Below are 19,723 nucleotides of genomic sequence, written 5' to 3' on the forward strand. Positions count from 1 at the left end.
AAAACAGCGAAAACCCCATGTCGACCTTATGACCTTCCTCATGTCATCCTAACGTCCATGTCTACCTTTTCCCATGTCAACCTTTTCCCATGTCGACCTTTCTGCATGTCGACCTAGTGACTGTCTGACCAACGCTTGTCTGACGAACAATCCAGTTCCCAGGACCTGGGTAGAAGTCCCGTGTAAAGGGACACGGCGTGTCCCATTTACACTGCCGCTGACAGGGGTCTGACCCGCTGAAGACCCGGGGTTTTGCAGCGGTGTAAAAGGGGTATTAATTTGCTCGCTGCCAAGGGAGACTAAATTTGCTCATTGCCGAGCCCCCCCTCCCCCCCCCAAATGAAAGTTAAAAGAAGGCCCCCTCCCCCTCCAAATTAAAGTTAAATGTACTACACAGCCCAGCAAACAGAGATCTAGTAAAAAAACAAAAACACATGTGCACTGCCTAATTTATGTCTGTGTGTCTGTGTGTTCATACTTCTACTACACACCTTTCTGTGATACTACTGGTGAACTCAGGTGAAGCAATCTTGAAATGCCTGCCAGTGCCAATGCCTCTGCTCTGCTTAGTCTGCTGTTGATGTGTAGTCACCAGACCTCCCTCAGGGCTTCCAGATTCAGAAGAATCTAGATCTGCACGTGACAGAGCAGCAGCAGCAGCAGCACAAGCAGCCAATTAGAAGAAAATATCTCAGCTGCCAAAGGGGGCAGTGCTGAGCTCAAGCAATGCAATGTGCATTGTATTGTATGTAATGCTAAGCGAAACCGATCCGGATCACCATTTTGGGATCGGCGGCTCGCTCGTTCTTTTGATGGATCCGTTCAAAATAACCGGATCGTTCGCGAACGACACATCTCTAACTGGTTGTGTATCCTGGACAGTCGGTAGAATAGGTAATCAGCGCTCAGTATCATTCTGTGGAGTTTTCGTAGCTTCTTAAAAGAAGCTGTAAGCGCTGCACAGGGAGGCCAGGCAGCGTCTCCCCTGTGCACAGTGAGCTGACAGGACGCGCTTCTGTCAGCTCCTGCTGTGCTAGCAGTGTGAGGATTCACTAATGAGAATCCTCACACTGTGCCTACCTAGCTAGTGTAAAAGTTAATAAAATAATAAAAACCCTAACTAACTCTACTCCTTCGGCTGCTCCGGCAGCCCTTTAGAATAGCACCCACTCCAGTGGGCACCTAACACGAACTGAGGAGTCTGGGATGCAGTAGGGGAGGAGCCTACCCTCCAAAAGCTTTAGGATAGGTGCCTGGCTCCTGCGGACCCTCCTACATCCCAATGTGAAGCTGTGTCACCAGGACCATTGAAAGAGAAAAGTATGTGCTGCACATACTTTTTGTACTTGCTTTTCATCGCATTGTATGCACAACGCATGTACAAGGATGAATGCGATGCGTGCTATTTAAGCTCAAAATGCACGCCCGCATCGAGACGTGTATGGGCACCTTAAGTCAGAGAGAACCTGAGAATTCTGACTGGGAAGTGCAATTAACAGGTCAGATGTGGACTGCTGCTTTGAAGTTGGATATCTCCATTTCCCCAGGGCCGATTTTAAAAATTCTGGTATCCCTGGAAAAAGGGGATCCTTAGCTATCAGAGTATGGCCCTTATACACCTGGGGCCCCAGAGCAAGTGCCCATTAAGCCCATACGAAAAGACCGCCCTGGTCCCGGTTCGCTGACGTCATCCGGGGGCGATTATGCTGTGTACACACGGGGGCGATAGGGGCTGAAATAGCTGGGAATATGGTTGCTGAGCGACCATATTGCCAGTGATTGGAGTGTGCACCAGCGATAAATCGCCGGGTGCGCGCTCCCGTTTTCACAAAACGGGACACTGGGCAATATGATTGCTGATATGATTGCTAGCAATATATTGCCAGCGATCATATTGCCCCGTGTGTACGCACCTTTATTCCTAACAATTTTGCTGCACCCGTCATCTTGAAACGTGCACATGTCCCTTTGTTGATGAATTTACAAGACTGCCTAATTAGAGAAATAATTGATATTTGCGTGGAGATTAATAACAGTATTACAGACACACATGCTATGACCGATAACACACACGTAACAGACTTATTTTAATTTTTTTTCTAATGCACTTTATTTCACATTTATCACTTTTCACTTATGTTTTTAATATTTCGCTGTCCTTAATAAATGATTCAATAAACATCATGTTTTAGCCAATTCTCTGTTTCTTGGGTCACTTTATTAATGTACCTATAACATTAATCAGAACATTAATATATGCTAACCTAGATTGCCCCTTGTAGGAATACTTTATCTTTCTTTGCTTCCAAGTCTAATACATATTCCTGGGTGCGCCTCCCCCATTACCAATTGATACTTAATATAGTAATGCAGGGGTGAGATAGCTATACCAATTACAGGCCGTTCGGATTGATAGCCTCTATCTATTAACCTGTATCAGCGATATCAGATGGTCGACAGTCATCAGGTCGACATACTGCAAAGTCGACATGGGTCTAGGTCGACAGGTCATTAGGTCAACATGGTCTAGGTCGACTGGGTTTTTCACTGGATTTTTGGGGGGTTTTTTGAGCCGACATGTGCCGACAGGCGGAATTTCATGCCCTACCATCCACTAGGGCAGGCGTTCCCAACCACGGTCCTCAAGGCACACCAACAGTGCAGGTTTTAGTGATATCCAGGCTTCAGCACAGATGGATTAATCCAAATCACAGGTACTAATTAAGACACCTGTGCTCAAGCCTGGATATCATTAAAACCTGTACTGTTGGTGTGCCTTGAGGACCGTGGTTGGGAACGCCTGCACTAGGGTGTGGTGGGAGAATAACATAGAGTGCCAAGCACAGCCAGACATGCGAGGGGATGCGGTGCACTTAATCCTGTGTCCATGTTGACTGTGTCGGCATTCGGGTAAAAAAAAAAGTACAAAACCCTATGTTGAGCTAGACCATTTTGACCTAATGCTTTTTTGGACCAAATGACCTGTTGACCTTGACCCATGTCGACCTTGCAGTATGTTGACCAAATGACTGTCGACAATCTTTAGGTCGACCATATGATCCTTACCTGTTTCAGCAAGGGGTGTGAGGCCAATTTCTCTCTTTCTCTCCAGGGAATGGAGAAATATCTGTGTTTAGAGCCAGACTAGAATCACGTCTGCCCGCAGACAATAGATCGGGTATCATTTTTTTATTTTTTTTTATGTATGTTTGACAAAGGCCATACACTTCACTGGAGGCGAAGATCCGCAGACGAAGGCCAGAGCATACAGCTAATTGCTGCCGATCCTACTATTAAAAAAGAAAAAGGAATGTATTGTATACACAGAACATCGAACATGCCTTCCAACTTTTACCAATAGATCAGTGGGACCTGCATGCAGCTGGCCCTGGAAAGGGGCGGGGCTATGTGCAACGGGGGCGGGACCGGGCATCGAGGCCCCGGGTTTTCCATCCTCTTTGCCAGCGTACCCAGCCCCGTCTCTCCTTGCTGCGCACGGCACCTATCCAGCAATCACCGGCTGCTCCACAAAGCAGAGCAGCCATGATCACCTCCCCTCAAGGGACATCAGGGCAGGCTCCAAATAGCGGGACCATACCACTGTAATCAGGACAGTTGGGAGGAATGCTATAAATACATTATCATGTAGCGCCTATTATTCCTGTTGTCCGACTCTACCTGTATGACTACATGTGAAGGAAAACACAGAGGCTGCTTCTTTTGCCCAACGTTTGGGAATTTATGATATTTTAGTTTTCGGAACTTGTCTCCTGTCCTACATAACAGTTTATAGACGCTGTGACCAGGGGTGAGGGTCATTAAGTCGACAGTAATTAGATCTTTTGGTCGGCAGTGAAAAGGTCTACATATGAAAAAGATCGACCTGGTTTAAATTGACGCTGAAAACGGTCAACACAATCCAAAAGGCTGCATGAAAAAGGTCAACACAGGAATAGGTCGACATGAGTTATTAAAGAAAATTGTGTATGTGGAAATCTGCTGACACGGGCACTGTATAAGTGTACAGCGACACGGACACACAGCTCCAATTTCTATTCACTTTTTTCTTAATGCACTTTTTTAATTTTAACCTATTTTGCTGTTTTGTGCCAATGAATAAACTATATTTAGAACAATTGGTCTGTACACAGACTCCGTCCTGCCCCCACTTAAAGTTATTCCTCCTGGTTATATATGGTGGCTAATTATTAATATTATGTAGTTTGAGCAGAAAATATTGTGGTATCAGTGGATGAGTCAAAAACTCAGGCTGCTCCCGGATCCGAAGGCGCTACACCCCACGCCCCTGAAACAGCAGACACTGGAGGAGGATTCGAACCCGTGGTGGCTCATCACTGCTGCTCCCCCTACATGAGCACTCTGCCGGCTTTTCTGATGGAGGCAGTCACTGACTGGGACGCCATGCCCCTGCGTAGAAGAAGCGGCTGGTAAGTGCACATGTGCAGAACACCCCCTGAGCATTGAGCAACCTGTGGGTGAGGACTGGAGCTCAGTCTGTATGTTGGTCATGTATGTGACTCCCACAGGGCTGCTGCATGGTGCTCCTGGGGATATCTATGTGTATGGGCATACCAGTGTATCCTCAGCAGCGCTACTCTATGGCTCAGGTTGTAATATCTCAGCCCCAGTGCTGTCTGCATTATTATACACTGTAAATTATCTATCTGCTTTCCCAAAGTGTGACACAGGTGTATATAGACCAGATTATAATCTATGGGAAGCCTCTGTGTGTATACCATATGTTCTCTCTCTGCTGCAGTAGCTATGCGCGCTTTGCTATGTTCTATGATAATAAACACATGTGAGTGTAATGGTAAATATGTGCCCGGCATGCCAATGTGGTGAGATACAGGTGAGCCAAACCGTACAGGCTAGCAAACTGCACGTAGCCATTAGTGCAGATGTAGGATAACTGGGCATACTGTATATAGGCTGGGATCACTGCTGCGTTCAGGTGACACCAAGTACATGTCACCCGCCGGGATTGCTTGCTGGATGGTTATACAGGGATTATTGTCACATTAGTTATACTGTCTAAAGTGTATACTGTATTATCTACCATCCTAATGGGGCATACACACAGGGGGCGGGATGTTCTAAAGGGAAAATGTGATAAAACGGGGGTTTTACCGCATTTTCCTTTGTACCATTACCCGTCCGCCTTATCTCCGCCTGGCAGGGTATCTCCACCTCTGGGTGGCGATACCCTATAGATGCCTATGGGCTTCTATCGCCGCCCGCCGTCCTTGCGACCCATCCTCCATCGATCTACTCCTCCCTCAGCAGGTGTCACAGCCGGGAGGACATCCGGCTGTAGGGAGGAGGAGGAGAGGCAGGGGGACACTGACAGCCGCCAGGATGTGACGGAGACCCCCGCACACCACATTACAGGTATCGCGGGGGTCTCCGTCACCGCTACCCGATGCTAGCCGCATATGTTAGTACATATGCGGTAGCATCGCGGCGGCTGGCGATTTACATTAATACATCCCGCCCAGGGGTATATGAGGCTTATTTCTAAGTGATCTGACTAGATCGCTTAGAAATGAAAAAAGGATCACTCCACGTGTATACCCTCTGGTGATGACGATTGCGCGGTCCCGCGCGTCGCTGTTGCTTTACTAGATTTACACTGCATCCAGTTATAAATCTAGTCATCGCCAATGTTCTCACACCAGAGAACACTGGCCCTGACAGATTGTTCAGTACACAATGCTGAGCCATCTGTGCTTAACTGCAAATTTAGCACAGAGGCTCACTTGCACTGTGTGTGCACAGCTTTAGGGATGGACGTCTTTGCAATTGATGACAATAGTGCAACTGCCCATTGATTGTGGCACACTATGCAATGGATGACCATCAATGTTTTTACCTATTGATGGTGATCCATTTTCTTTGACTGATTGGATTGTGGGCCAATCAAAACATGTAGGCGGTGCTTCATGAGTGTTGGGGCAGAGCTATGCTGGTGGTAAGGGTTGCTGGTCTTACTGTACTGCATATTAAAATAATAATAATAAAATATATATATAATTTATGTAAGGTGCTAAAGAACATATAATGGTGATTCAATTGTTTTGTGCACCCGTAGCTCTTGCCTAATGTAGTGGGAGCTAATGAATTGTTCGCAGCACTTGCCCTGGTCTTGTTGGCTGCATTTTTGCGCCCTAAATAAACTAGATGCAGCTTATTGCCCTACTCTGCGCGAAGGGTGCGAGGAGAAATCCAGGTGACGTGCAGCCTGGGAGTCGGGTCACCAAACAATTGACTTTGATTTTAAAGCTCGTTTGTCACTGAGCGCCCTTTAGCTGTTTTGAAACTACACATCCCAGCATGCCTTGCCATAGTTTTAGTATTCCCTAATAGCAGAACTGTGGCAAGGCATGATGGGACTTGCAGTTTCGCAACAGCTGGCGGGCCATAGTTTGGACATGATTGGTGTATTGGGTTCGTTAGCTGTTCACTAGCCTTTTGCACAAACCACTTTGGCACATATGGAGATGTAATCTCTTTATTAGTCTTTTTATTAGTCTTGCACTCTACTATTACATATAATGCATGCCTTGACACCGTTTCACCGTTCGTGACACCCAAAATGTCGTTAAAATATTTGTTCCAACCAGATTGTTGCTCGGAAAATGTCCAAACTTTTTTTATTTCTTTACATTTTTGAAATACACAAAAAAGGGATTTTTGTAAGAACTTACCGTTCGAATCCCTTTCTCTGATATGGTCCTGGTGACACAGCTCAACACTGGGATGTAGGAGGGTCCGAAGGAGCCAGGCACCTATCCTAAATCTTTTAGAGGGTAGGCTCCTCCCCTACTGCATCCCGGACTCTTCAGTTCAATCTTTCAAAGCCACTGGAATACATTAACTCAGTACAAACGCCTGCACATATTATATGCACATTTTTTAACAATAACTGTTACTTTAACCAATTAAACATGAACATCATGAACACTGGCATACTTACTGAGCGTAAGGGAGGGATCGCTGTGTCACCAGGACCATATCAGAGAAAGGGATTCGAACGGTAAGTTCTTACAAAAATCCCTTTTTCTCTTTCAATGGTCCTGGTGACACAGCTCAACACTGGGACGTTCCAGAGCCGGTCCTTTGTGTGGGTACGCTCAGGTCTGCAGCTCTCATCACTGCTCGCCCGAATGATGCGTCCTCCGACGCGAACTCATGGAACCTATAGAATTTGGCAAAGGTATGAACAGATGACCAAGTGGCAGCCCTGCAAACCTGCTCAGCTGTTGCCCCATGTCGAACCGCCCAAGAGGTGGCAACTGACCTGGTGGTATGCGCATTTATCCTTGCCGGAACAGGCCTTCCAACTTTAGTGTATGCAAAAGCTATCACAGAGCGCAACCACCTAGCAATGGTCTGCTTAGATGCCGGCCAACCAATCTTGTGTATGTCATACAACACTAACAAGGTGTCAGTCTTTCTGACACTCTTAACTCTGTCCACATAAATGCGTAATGCACGCACAACATCCAAATTCCTCAATTTGTCCCTTTTTCTAGACACACAGCTTTCAGCAGAGAGCTCATCAGCGTTTCAGTGCATGCAGGGGGGGCGGATGAGAAAGTTTGCAACGGGGTGTCAGCGCACCAGGGGGGCAGCGGAAGGGCGCAAAGTCCCAGACACAAAAAGGGCAGGAACACTAATTTCTGTGTCCTACGGATGACAGAAGGAGGGTGATATGGTCAGATGTATCTGCCTTCACCGTGGTTCGCAACAAGAAGATTTTGACCCAACTTGAATAACTCTGCAGCTCTTAAGGCCCCCATCTGCTAGGGTGGGGAATCGCCTGTGGTACCCCGCCAACTCACCCGGCAGCTGCTACGTTCAGTTCACAAATATTTCTACCCATGCATGTTGCCCCTTCTTTATATAAACACCTCTTTCTACACTTTTATGAAAACTCTTCACTACTGTATAACCGCAGCTCACCGTTACCAATTCTAAACAGTCTCTTGTTACAGTACATCTTTAGTTGTGACACCTGTCAGTATCACACTGACCCCAGGGGTTAATAAACTGCTTTCTGTTCTACCCTGATACTAGTAAATCCCCTAAACTCCAATACTGCTCTAAAACAAACAGTCATATTTATTGTGGGTTTTATTACTGTTTTAATTCAGCTCATCCTGGAAAAGGATTTGTGGCATTGAGAAAACCTCTGCGAGTATTTATAACAGTGTCTTGAGAATAAAACATTAATCTGGTCATGTAATTATAAATATGGTCAAAATAATAGGCAAAATCAGTGCTGGTGGCTGCCCATCGTAAAATATGTGATAACAGAAGTGAATCACTTGCCTCACCACATAATTACTTTTAAGTACGATATAAACAATCAACTAAATATATATTTTTTTGGCATTTTTCAATAAAGAAACTTTTAGCCTAGTGCTGCTGTGAAAAAAATTCTGATACTCTCTCTAGGTCTGTGGGTCCCAACCTCGGTCCTCAGGACCCTCCAACAGTCTGCGTTTTCCAGGTCACCCGGCAGGTGCACTCATTATTCACTGACACATTTTAAAAGATCACAGGTGGAGCAAAGTATTTCACCTGTGATCCTGCATGGAGGCCTGGAAAATGTACACTGTTGGGGAGTCCTGATGACCGAGGTTGAGAACCACTGCTCTTGGGTGTTGGGATTTAAAAAAAGTTTGGGAACCACTGTCCTACGCCATACTAGAAAGATGTACCGAAAAAGTTACTTGCAGCCAATCAAGCAGGTCTGAATCACCCTCTACATTTAGTTTTCTGTACTGTTGCTGGAAGTCTGCATACTTTTATTCAGGCAATGTATGGTTCTATCTATATGATGCTTTGAAATAAAAATCATTCTTTCAAAAAAAAAAAACCTTTCAAAAATTCTATAGACTTAATGTTCTATAGAAATATCTCACAAGAAGCATTTAGGCATAGACACGCCCATAGGTTTATTTATTTATTAACAGTTTCTTATATAGCGCACACATATTTCACAGCGCTTTACAGAGAATACTTGAACATTCACATCAGTCCCTGCCCCAGTGGAGCTTACAATCTAATCCCTACCACACACACACACATTCCAGGGTTAATTTTGTTGGAAGCCAATTAACCTACCAGTATATTTTTGGATTGTGGGAGGAAACTGGAGTACCAGGAGGAAACCCACGCAAGTATGGGGAGAATATACAAACTCCACACAGTTAGAGCCATGGTGGGAATCGAACCCATTACCTCAGTGCTGTGAGGCAGTAATGCTAACCATTACACCATCCGTACTGCTCCATGTGGAGTTAGACACGCCCTTTGGGCACTGTGTGACACGCCCCTTACAAAGGCGCTTGGCGCATCCTACTGTAATTTTCCTGACTGTAGTTTTCAATTGGAGGGAAGTATGTTGTAACCACAAAGAAAAGTGATCTACATCAGATTCATAGACTAGTTAATAGTACCCCTTTTATACCAAAAACGCCAGGTCGCATCCGGGTTTTTGATCCCTGCTTCAAGCCAGGTGTGACCCTGCGTTTGCACCCTTTTACACCACTGTCGCATCCCCCCTGCCGCTTGGAGATTATGTCATCTCCGATCGCCGCCGCCAGGACCCGGAATGCTGCGCTGGGGGCAAGCCCAGCACTAAGGTAATCTGCTGGGCTGCCCCCAGCCCCCGTCCACCCCTTGTCCGGGAGGTGAATGGATGCCGCTCACAGGCATCCATTCACCTCCTCTGCTACTGCTGTCTGCAGGGTATAGCAGACAGCAGTGCAGGCTGCCTGTGCCCCCCTTCCCCGTCCAACCTGCGGACAATGCACCGCGCCCCCCCGGGGTGGCCCTTTCGGACCGCACCCGACTCGGCTGAAATGATGCGGAGGGGTTACAATGCCTTTTGTTATATTTATTGTGGCACAAACACTCTGGGAAACTGTATATAGGAAAGTAGTGTATGGCGGCGGATGCTGGGAGTAGTAGTATAAGAACTGATAGTGTTAGCAATATGGTCGTATCGTTCATTAGACCCCACCTACTGTATGTGACTGCCAAAACTGGCTTACGCTCTAGAGCAGGCATGTACAACCTGCGGCCTTCTAGCTCCTGTGAAACTACACATTCCAGCATGTCGCTGAAACAGACACGGCCATTTTCATTGGCAATTGGAATCATTATATAAGGCTTGCTAATGTAATTTAGCAGAGAATTTCACCAACCAATTTTTTTTTTATTTTTTTTTTTTTGACAGCTGTATCCACCCAGAAAGCTACGAGCTCTCCTTAAACAGAACATTATTCCTGGTTAAAGTACCAACATCGGAGTGTACAAATTGGTTGTTTTTATTCTTGTGCCCTGCCAATTGCAGGGAGAAGGTAATAAACAATGGTAGCCTGGGTGATGCTCACACAAAAAGAATGATTTTGCTTAAACCATCCTGATTCTTAAAATGTCTGTAATTTTTTTAAATAGTCCAGACACCCAGTCGTTTGGCTATGTGCTTTGTACCAAACAGTACTCTCACACAGGTACCAGCTCTGTATGTGTACCCAGTACAGATACAAGCCTTGTACTTTGGTGTACCCAACTTGGCCTCCGAGTGAGGCAGAGACCTGTGTCACATGTAACCTCAGCATAGCATGTGACACAACACAGTAACAGCACAGCAAGAGCTGTAGGCTTTCCTCTGTATGTGTACACTGTCATACCCTCCAACATTTGAAGGGCAGAAATAGGTACACATTCAGAAAGGGGGCGTGGCCATGTGGAAGGGGGCGTGTCACAACACAAAAGGGGCGTGACATTACGCAACACATCGTAATGCCCGTTACACATTTTAGTAAACGCCGTAATGCCAATTACACATAAGGCCACACACCGTAATGCCTATTACACATTGTACAACACATCGTGATGCCCATTACATACTAAATAACAAACCATAATGCCCATTACATATTTGATGCATAAATGCTGCTTACCTACATGCTCATTGCTAGAGGGTTCTTTCTTGATGCCAGGGCTTCATGTTTGATGTCAAGGAGGATTTGGCTTCATGCTTGTTGCTAAGAGGGAGTGCATGGCATGTTGCCAAGGGGGAATATAATGCTATAATGCCGATTGCAAAGGGTGGGGGACTTGCTCGTTGCCAAGGGGGGGGGGGGGGGGGAGAAAATGCTGTTGTCAAGGGGAGGAATTGCTCGTTGTCAAGGGGGGGAGAAAATGCTCTTGTCAAGGGGGGGGGATTGCTCGTTGTCAAGGGGGAGCCGCCGGACACACACAATTGATTAAATTGATAGCCGGGCAGAGAGAGCAGGCTGTGCGCGCTGCCCGGCTGTATAGTGTAAGCAGCGGCAGCATCGGCATCCTCGTCCCTGACCCTGACCCTCACTATTTTCAATTCTCCCGCTGGGCGCCGCGGCCGCGAGCCAATAGGAGGTCGCGGTCAGACAGCCAATCATGAGCGGCTGCTAGACCGCGACCTCCTATTGGCTCGCGGCTGTCCACTGACTCCAGCCTGAGCCTAGGGAGAAAGAGCCTGCCCTGGGCTGGGCCTTGAATTACGCGGCAGAGACTATGCTGCTGCTGCTGCCGCCGCTTTAGGTAAGCAGACGGCAGAAACTAAATCCAGCCGGGCAGCGCACAGACAGCTCACTGCTGTCTGTGCGCTGCCCGGCTCTTGAATTCGGTACATTCGGTACATGTTTAATTTGCCGGTACAGACCGTAAAAAAACGGTACTGTACCGGCAAATTCGGTACTGTTGGAGGGTATGCACTGTAGCCTGTCCTCAGAGTAAGCAGTGACCTATGTGTCACTTGTAATCTCAGCATAACATGTGGTACAACACTAACAGCAGAGCAAGAGCTGTGGACACTAACAGCACAGCAAGAGCTGTGGCTGCTGCTGCCCTTGGTATGTGTACACTGTATCTGTACACTGTAGCCTGGCCTCAGAGGAAGGCAGTGGCCTCTGTGTCACCTGTAATGGCAGCCGAGCATGTGTACTGACAGCCCAGCAAGAGATGTGGCTGCTGCTGCTGCCCTCAGTATGTGTACACTGTATCTGTACACTGTAGCCTGGCCTCAGAGTAAAGCTGGCCATACATCAAAAAGATCGATCTTAAGATCGATTGCACTCATGATTGTGTACAATTTCCCTTGAAATCCCCAGCAGTCCTTGGTGGTTTTTGGACACACAATCTACACCAGGGTTGCCGACTTATAAATGCTCCTCTCCGGGAGAAGCCCGGAGAGGAGACTTTCCTTACCCGATCGGGGGGCGGGGCTTGACTGTGACGTCATTAAGCCCCTCCCCCATTACGGATAACAGTCAAAATGACTAATCTCTATGGAGGGGGCGGGGCTAAAATGACGCGATTGTGCCATTTTAGCCCCGCCCCCTCTTCTGAGACCCGCGGATTGCGGCATTTAAATGCCGCGATTCGGGGGGCTCAGGGGGGTCCCCCAGATTCCGGGAGGATTGCCCACCCTTCCGGGGGGCCGGGAGGAGGACCCGATTTTCGGGAGACTCCCGGGAATTCCGGGAGGGTCGGCAACCCTGATCTACACACAATCGATCATATGATCTCGATCATATGATCAGTCATACAATCCATCTGCTGCATGATTTTGTACACAAGATGTGCACACAATCTGCATACAATCCATCATACAATCAGTCATACAATCCATCTTATGATTGATTGTATGATTTTGTACACAAGATGTGCACACAATCTGCATACAATCCATCTTACAATCAATTGAGATTGTATGATTGGGTACAATATCTTTCTGATGTATGGCCAGCTTAAGGCAGTGACCTCTGTGTCACCTGTAATGGCAGCATAGCATGTGTACTGACAGCACTGCAAGAGTCTGTGCACTGTATCTTACAATGTAACAAAACTGCAAGAGCTGAAGCTGCCCTTGTCCTCTGTATGACCCTGCTGTCTGCAAACTCTTCCCCCAAATCTGCATGTCCACTCTGACTCTGTAATAATGCTAGGGACACCATCTCTTTCTGTAAGAAATGAGGGGTACAAGGCAAAGAGACACTTGTAAGGCTTGCAAGCAGAGGCTACATAAAAATCTCCCCTTGTGGCCTCTGAGGACAAAGGGGACATCACCTCAGTGATCTGAGGAGGCCAGACAGGGCTATCCCTATGGGATGATAACCCAGGGTTAGATGCTGTCTATCACAGTGTTCTCAGATAACAGTGTAAACTGAGTTGTACCTTTCATGCAGGTTACTCTCTGCAGAGCTCTGGAGATTTCAACTGCCAATATACAGTATATATGTATACTCTACACACACACAGAGAGAGAGAGAGAGAGAGAGAGAGAGAGAGAGAGAGAGAGAGAGAGTAGGTATAGGTAACCAGAGATAGAATCACTGGACAGGAGAGACAGTATAAGGAGATGAGCTGCCACAGGCCATAAACAACACCATGGTATATAACACAGGGGTGCTATGACCTAATTTACATACAGCCCAATACTGTCCTACTATGCTCTAAACCCCACTGTCTGATATCCCAGAACTTGGGGGAGCAGCTGCAGCCATAGATGCAGTTACTGGGAGACTAGGACATGCTGGAGCACAGGACTCCCTAGCAGCAGCAGTCAGGAGCCTCCAGCAGCATGCATGGGGGCCAAACATATTAAAATGGCCGCCCAAGCTGCGTTTAAGCTGGGGAAGCACCTGGTCACTGGGAGCAAACCCCGCTGTACGCTCCCCACCCGGTTAGCTCCGAGTAGGGATCGTGACGCAAGCTGCATCACTCTGGGACAGAGGTCTCAGGAGCCGGGGACCCTGGCGCAAACCGCAAGCAGTGGCGATGGGGTCCCCCCGGCAGCTTCTATGGCGCGCTTTTCAGGAAAAAGACGCGCTGTTTACACCGCCCATTGCCCGGACTCCCCTGCTAGCGGGGAGCCAGGATATACATACCCTGCCTGCTGGCCGGCGGCGGTGAGGCTGTGCGTACTGAGGCGCGGCCGCATGCAGCGGCGTCCAGTCACTCTGGGACGGCGGTCCCAGGAGCCGGGGACCCCCGCGCAGACCGCGAGCAGTGGCGCTGGGGTCCCCCCGGCAGCTCCCGCGACGCAGACAGGCAGTCGGCAGAAGCTGCCTGTCTGTCCTCAATGTTAAAAGGTGTAAAAACAAACATAAATGAAATACAAATTTCTATTTGCCCTAAGAGGACAAAACTGTTGCACCCAGCTCCCCGGGCACATTCTAAGACGGTAGATGCTAAATTATAGTGGGCTAAAGGACCTGTGATGACATCACACCCACGTGACCCGCAGTGATCAGTGGGAGGAGTCAGTACACTGAGTTCCATTTCCTCCTTCCTTTCCTACTGCAGGCAGGAGCAGCATGTGCTGCGGACTGGGTGTGAGACATCCCAATTATCAGGTACACCCAGCGGCACCCCCTCCCCTCTCACCTGCCCGGTGGGCACCCCCTACGTCACCTGCTCTTACCACCCACCTTACCCGGCGGAACAAAACACCCCCCACCCCTCCTTCGACGGGCACCTTCTCGCCCAGCAGCACCCCCCGCTCCCGTTCTTACCCTGCTCCACCACCCGCACATTCTGCCCCCACACTGTCCCCCCCTGCACATCCTGCCCCCACAATGTCCCCACACTGCCCACCCATCACATAATACCCCACCCTGCACATACTGCCCCCACACTGCCCACCCTGCATATACTGCCCCCACACTGCCCACCCTGCACATAATACCCCACACTGCACATCCTGCCCCCACACTGCCCACCCTGCACATAATACCCCACACTGCCCACCCTGCACATACTGCCCCCACCCTGCATATACTGCCCCCACACTGCCCACCCTGCATATACTGCCCCCACGCTGTCCGCCCCTGCGCATACTGCCCCCACACTGTCCGCCCCTGCGCATACTGCCCCCACACTGTCCGCCCCTGCGCATACTGCCCCCACACTGTCCGCCCCTGCGCATACTGCCCCCACACTGTCCGCCCCTGCGCATACTGCCCCCACACTGTCCGCCCCTGCGCATACTGCCCCCACACTGTCCGCCCCTGCGCATACTGCCCCCACACTGTCCGCCCCTGCGCATACTGCCCCCACACTGTCCGCCCCTGCGCATACTGCCCCCACACTGTCCGCCCCTGCGCATACTGCCCCCACACTGTCCGCCCCTGCGCATACTGCCCCCACACTGTCCGCCCCTGCGCATACTGCCCCCACACTGTCCGCCCCTGCGCATACTGCCCCCACACTGTCCGCCCCTGCGCATACTGCCCCCACACTGTCCGCCCCTGCGCATACTGCCCCCACACTGTCCCCCCCTGCGCATACTGCCCCCACACTGTCCCCCCTGCGCATACTGCCCCCACACTGTCCCCCCCTGCGCATACTGCCCCCACACTGTCTCCCCCCCTGCGCATACTGCCCCCACACTGTCTCCCCCCTGCGCATACTGCCCCCACACTGTCTCCCCCTGCGCATACTGCCCCCACACTGTCTCCCCCCTGCGCATACTGCCCCCACACTGTCTCCCCCCTGCGCATACTGCCCCCACACTGTCTCCCCCCTGCGCATACTGCCCCCACACTGTCTCCCCCCTGCGCATACTGCCCCCACACTGTCTCCCCCCTGCGCATACTGCCCCCACACTGTCTCCCCCCTGCGCATACTGCCCCCACACTGTCTCCCCCCTGCGCATACTGCCCCCACACTGTCTCCCCCCTGCGCATACTGCCCCCACACTGTCTCCCCCCTGCGCATACTGCCCCCACACTGTCTCCCCCTGCGCATACTGCCCCCACACTGTCTCCCCCCTGCGCATACTGCCCCCACACTGTCTCCCCCCTGCGCATACTGCCCCCACACTGTCTCCCCCTGCGCATACTGCCCCCACACTGTCTCCCCCCTGCGCATACTGCCCCCACACTGTCTCCCCCTGCGCATACTGCCCCCACACTGTCTCCCCCCTGCGCATACTGCCCCACACTGTCTCCCCCCTGCGCATACTGCCCCCACACTGTCTCCCCCCTGCGCATACTGCCCCCACACTGTCTCCCCCCTGCGCATACTGCCCCCACACTGTCTCCCCCCTGCGCATACTGCCCCCACACTGTCTCCCCCCTGCGCATACTGCCCCCACACTGTCTCCCCCCTGCGCATACTGCCCCCACACTGTCTCCCCCCTGCGCATACTGCCCCCACACTGTCTCCCCCCTGCGCATACTGCCCCCACACTGTCTCCCCCCTGCGCATACTGCCCCCACACTGTCTCCCCCCTGCGCATACTGCCCCCACACTGTCTCCCCCTGCGCATACTGCCCCCACACTGTCTCCCCCCTGCGCATACTGCCCCCACACTGTCTCCCCCCTGCGCATACTGCCCCCACAGTGTCTCCCCCCTGCGCATACTGCCCCCACACTGTCTCCCCTGCGCATACTGCCCCGTCACTGTCTCCCCCCTGCGCATACTGCCCCCACACTGTCTCCCCCCTGCGCATACTGCCCCCACACTGTCTCCCCCCTGCGCATACTGCCCCCACACTGTCTCCCCCTGCGCATACTGCCCCGACACTGTCCCCCCTGCGCATACTGCCATAAGTCCCACGGGCTTCTCACCCCCTGAGCCCCGCCCTCCCCCCCACTTACCTGGTCATCCTCCCTGCTTCTTACTCGACCGGGGCATGCCCCCCCCCCCTTACCTCTGTCCTGTCTGGCTGGCACACCACCAGCTTCTCGCCCATCTTGCGGCACCCCTTCCCCCCTTTACTTACCCAGGCACCCAAAATCCTCTGCTTCCTGACGGCATCCCCACCAGCATCTCACGCGGCAGCACACACACACACCCCTTCTTACCCTGTGGCGACCCCTTCTTCCCGCTCGACGGACCACCCCCCACTTTACCTGGCGTGCCCCCTCCCCGCCTGATGGAACCTCCTGCCCGGCGGCACCCCCCGCACTTGCCTGGCGGCACACTCCCCCTACTTACCCAGGCACCCCAAACCCCCTGCTTCTCGCCCATCCGGGGCAGCCCCTCACTGCTTCTACCTTACTTACCCAGGTGCCCCCTCCTCCATGCTTCTCACCGCCCGGTGGGCACTCCCCCTGACCCCTGTTCTTACCACCCACCCCCATTCCTTATCCCGGCGGCACAATTCCCCCCCTCTCGACGGGCACCTTCTAGGCCGTCTGCACCCTCCACTCCCGTTCTTACCCTTCGCCACCACCCCCTTCCCACCCGCCCGGCCAGGGGCTCCCCCCCCCCCTTTCCTCTCTCCTGTACGGTTGGCACCCCACCAGCTTCTCACCGGGCAGCACCCCCACGCCCCCCCCATTCTTATCCTATGGCACCCCTTTCTTCCGGCCCGACGGGCACCCCCTCCCCCGCTTCTTACCTGGCATACCCGCTTCTCACCCGACAGCATCTCCTGACCCGGCCACCCCCTGCAATTCTCACCCATCTTACGGCGCCCCCCCCCTTCTTACCTAGGCACCCCAAACCCCCTGCTTATCTCCCCTCCAGCATCATCCCCCCTCTGCTTCTACTGTACTTACCCAGGCACCCCCCTTGCCTCTCACCTGCACGGTGAAACCCCCTGTTCTTACCCTGTGGCCCCTCCTGCTTCTCACCAACACATCCCCCCCCCCCCACCCGCTTCTCACCTATCTGGCGGACACTCACAACCCCCTCCCCCCCCCCACTTACCCGGTCATCCCCCCGCCTCTCAACTCCCCACACACACCCCCCCCCTTCCCGCACCCGCCCAGCGGGCATCTCAAACCCCCTGCCTGCTTACCCGGGCACCACCCCTTGCTTCTCACCTACTCGGCATACCCCCTTGCACTCCCTGCTTCCCACCAACCCCCACTTCTCACCTGTCTGGCGGGCACCCCCCAGCTTCTCAACCGGTGGGCACCCCCCACCACTTACTTCCTGTTTCTCACCCGGTGGCAAGCTTCTCCCAAACCCGCCTGGTTCTTAACCTGTGTGGCACTCCCCGTTCTCACCTGGCGGCACACCCCCATCCGCTTCTCACTCCCTGGACACCCAACAGCTGCACCCTTCCCTCCTCCTCCATCCGGCGCCTGCACCCTGCCCCTCCATTCATCTCCTACCTGGTGCTAGCAGCCTGCACACACAGCGTCCTTCCCATATTTCACACCCAGCACCAGCAACCTTTCTCCTTCCATTTCACACCCGTGCCAGCAGCCTTCACACCAAAAGAGTGCCGGGACTTACTTTTACAAAATTGGTGGGTCCCCGGGATGCGCTGTTCTATAGCACAGCAGAAGAGCCAGGGGCCAGCTGTGCGGGGGTCCTCGGGGATGCACTGTGTTCTGCCCAGCTGCAAAGCAGGAGAGCCAGGGGACAGCGCTGGTGAAAGGGAACCCCACCAATGCTGGTGAGAATGAGACCTGCCTCCTCTCCCCTTTTGTGTTGCCCCCTCTTGCTTCTTCACCCTTCTTTTTCCCTCTTTCCTCTTTTTCTCACCCTCTCTCTCTTCCCTGCTGCTGACTTTTTTTTCTCTCCTCTGCTCTCTTCACCCCTGCCCCTCTTTCTCAACCCTCACTCTGCCACAGTCTGTCTCTTTCCTCCCCATCTTTCACCACGCTTCCTCTCTCTCCCTGGCGCTGTCTCTTTCGTTCTCTTCCTGACACCATCTCTTACTTCATCTTTGACACTCTCTCGTTTTCTTTCCCAGGCACCTTCTCTCCCCATTCTCTCCCTGACATGCTCACTCTTGCTCCCATCTTTCTCTCTCTCTCCCTCCCTGACGTTCTTACTCCTGCTTGTAACTCTGTCCCTCTTTTGCTCTTCTTCCTTTCTCTGACACCCTACCCCTCACACCACTTTTTCCAAGAAGCCCTCTCCCTTTCTTGCACCCCTTGCCCTTTCTTGCTCCTCTTTTGCTGTGTTTCCCCAACACCCTCTTTGACATCACTCCACTCACTCTTTCTTCTGACCCCCCCCCACCCAAGAGACTGCACCCTATCACAACCGACCAGTGTTTCATTCCCCTTCCCACTAGCTTCACACCCAGTTGCATTGTCCCCCCCTTCTCCTAACTGTGCCTCACCTCTGGTCTCCTACTCGGCAGCAGTGTCGTCGTCCCCCCCCCCCCCCCCCCCCCCCCCTCCCCTCCTAGTCACAGTAATCGCACTCAGTGAAAAAAAAAGTATGTGTCCCCGGGACCCCTCTTTGTTAAGTTGAGGTCCTACTCCACAGTTTTTGGGTCCCATCACATAACGCTTTTGAGCAGTGGCGTAACTACAGAGGGTACAGGGGGATGGCACCGCTATGGGTCACGGCCGCTTGGGGGGCCCCATGGCCCTGGAAGGCAATCCCCTGCACCCTTTTTATTCTCCAGGTGTTTTTTTATATTAATATTGCCGATCGGGCATGGCTGCTCTGCCACCGACTGCCCAACCCCCCCTTAATTACCTGCCCCCTCCCTTCAGTGGCTGTACAAGAGACCCTGCACTACTAGTGAGGATGATGGCACACGAGACCTGCGCCATCGGTGCCTGGGCAGAGGTACCTGCCCCCTCCCTTCAGTGGCTGTACAAGAGACCCTGCACTACTAGTGAGGATGATGGCACACGAGACCTGCGCCATCGGTGCCTGGGCAGAGGAGACCTACTACACTACTGTTTGTACTGGGGGGGCTCCCCTCGAAACACAAAC

General features: G+C 51.8%; 1 long non-coding RNA gene across 2 annotated transcripts in view; it reads right to left on the minus strand.

Annotated features, from left to right (window-relative positions):
* The window catches only part of LOC146054579 (uncharacterized), an 88,170-nt gene that overhangs the window by 39,704 nt on the left and 28,743 nt on the right, over window positions 1–19,723 (minus strand). The window contains exon 1 of one of the 2 annotated variants that reach the window (XR_014468264.1): window positions 492–902. The exons of the other annotated variant lie outside the window; for it this stretch is intronic. This is a non-coding gene — a long non-coding RNA (uncharacterized LOC146054579). Of the gene's footprint in view, window positions 1–491; window positions 903–19,723 lie in introns of those variants that run through there. 2 annotated transcript variants of the gene reach the window in all.

The sequence above is a fragment of the Crinia signifera genome, unplaced genomic scaffold (assembly GCF_055691185.1).
Source record: "Crinia signifera unplaced genomic scaffold, ASM5569118v1 HAP2_SCAFFOLD_253, whole genome shotgun sequence".
In the NCBI taxonomy this organism is placed as follows: Eukaryota; Metazoa; Chordata; class Amphibia; order Anura; family Myobatrachidae; genus Crinia; species Crinia signifera.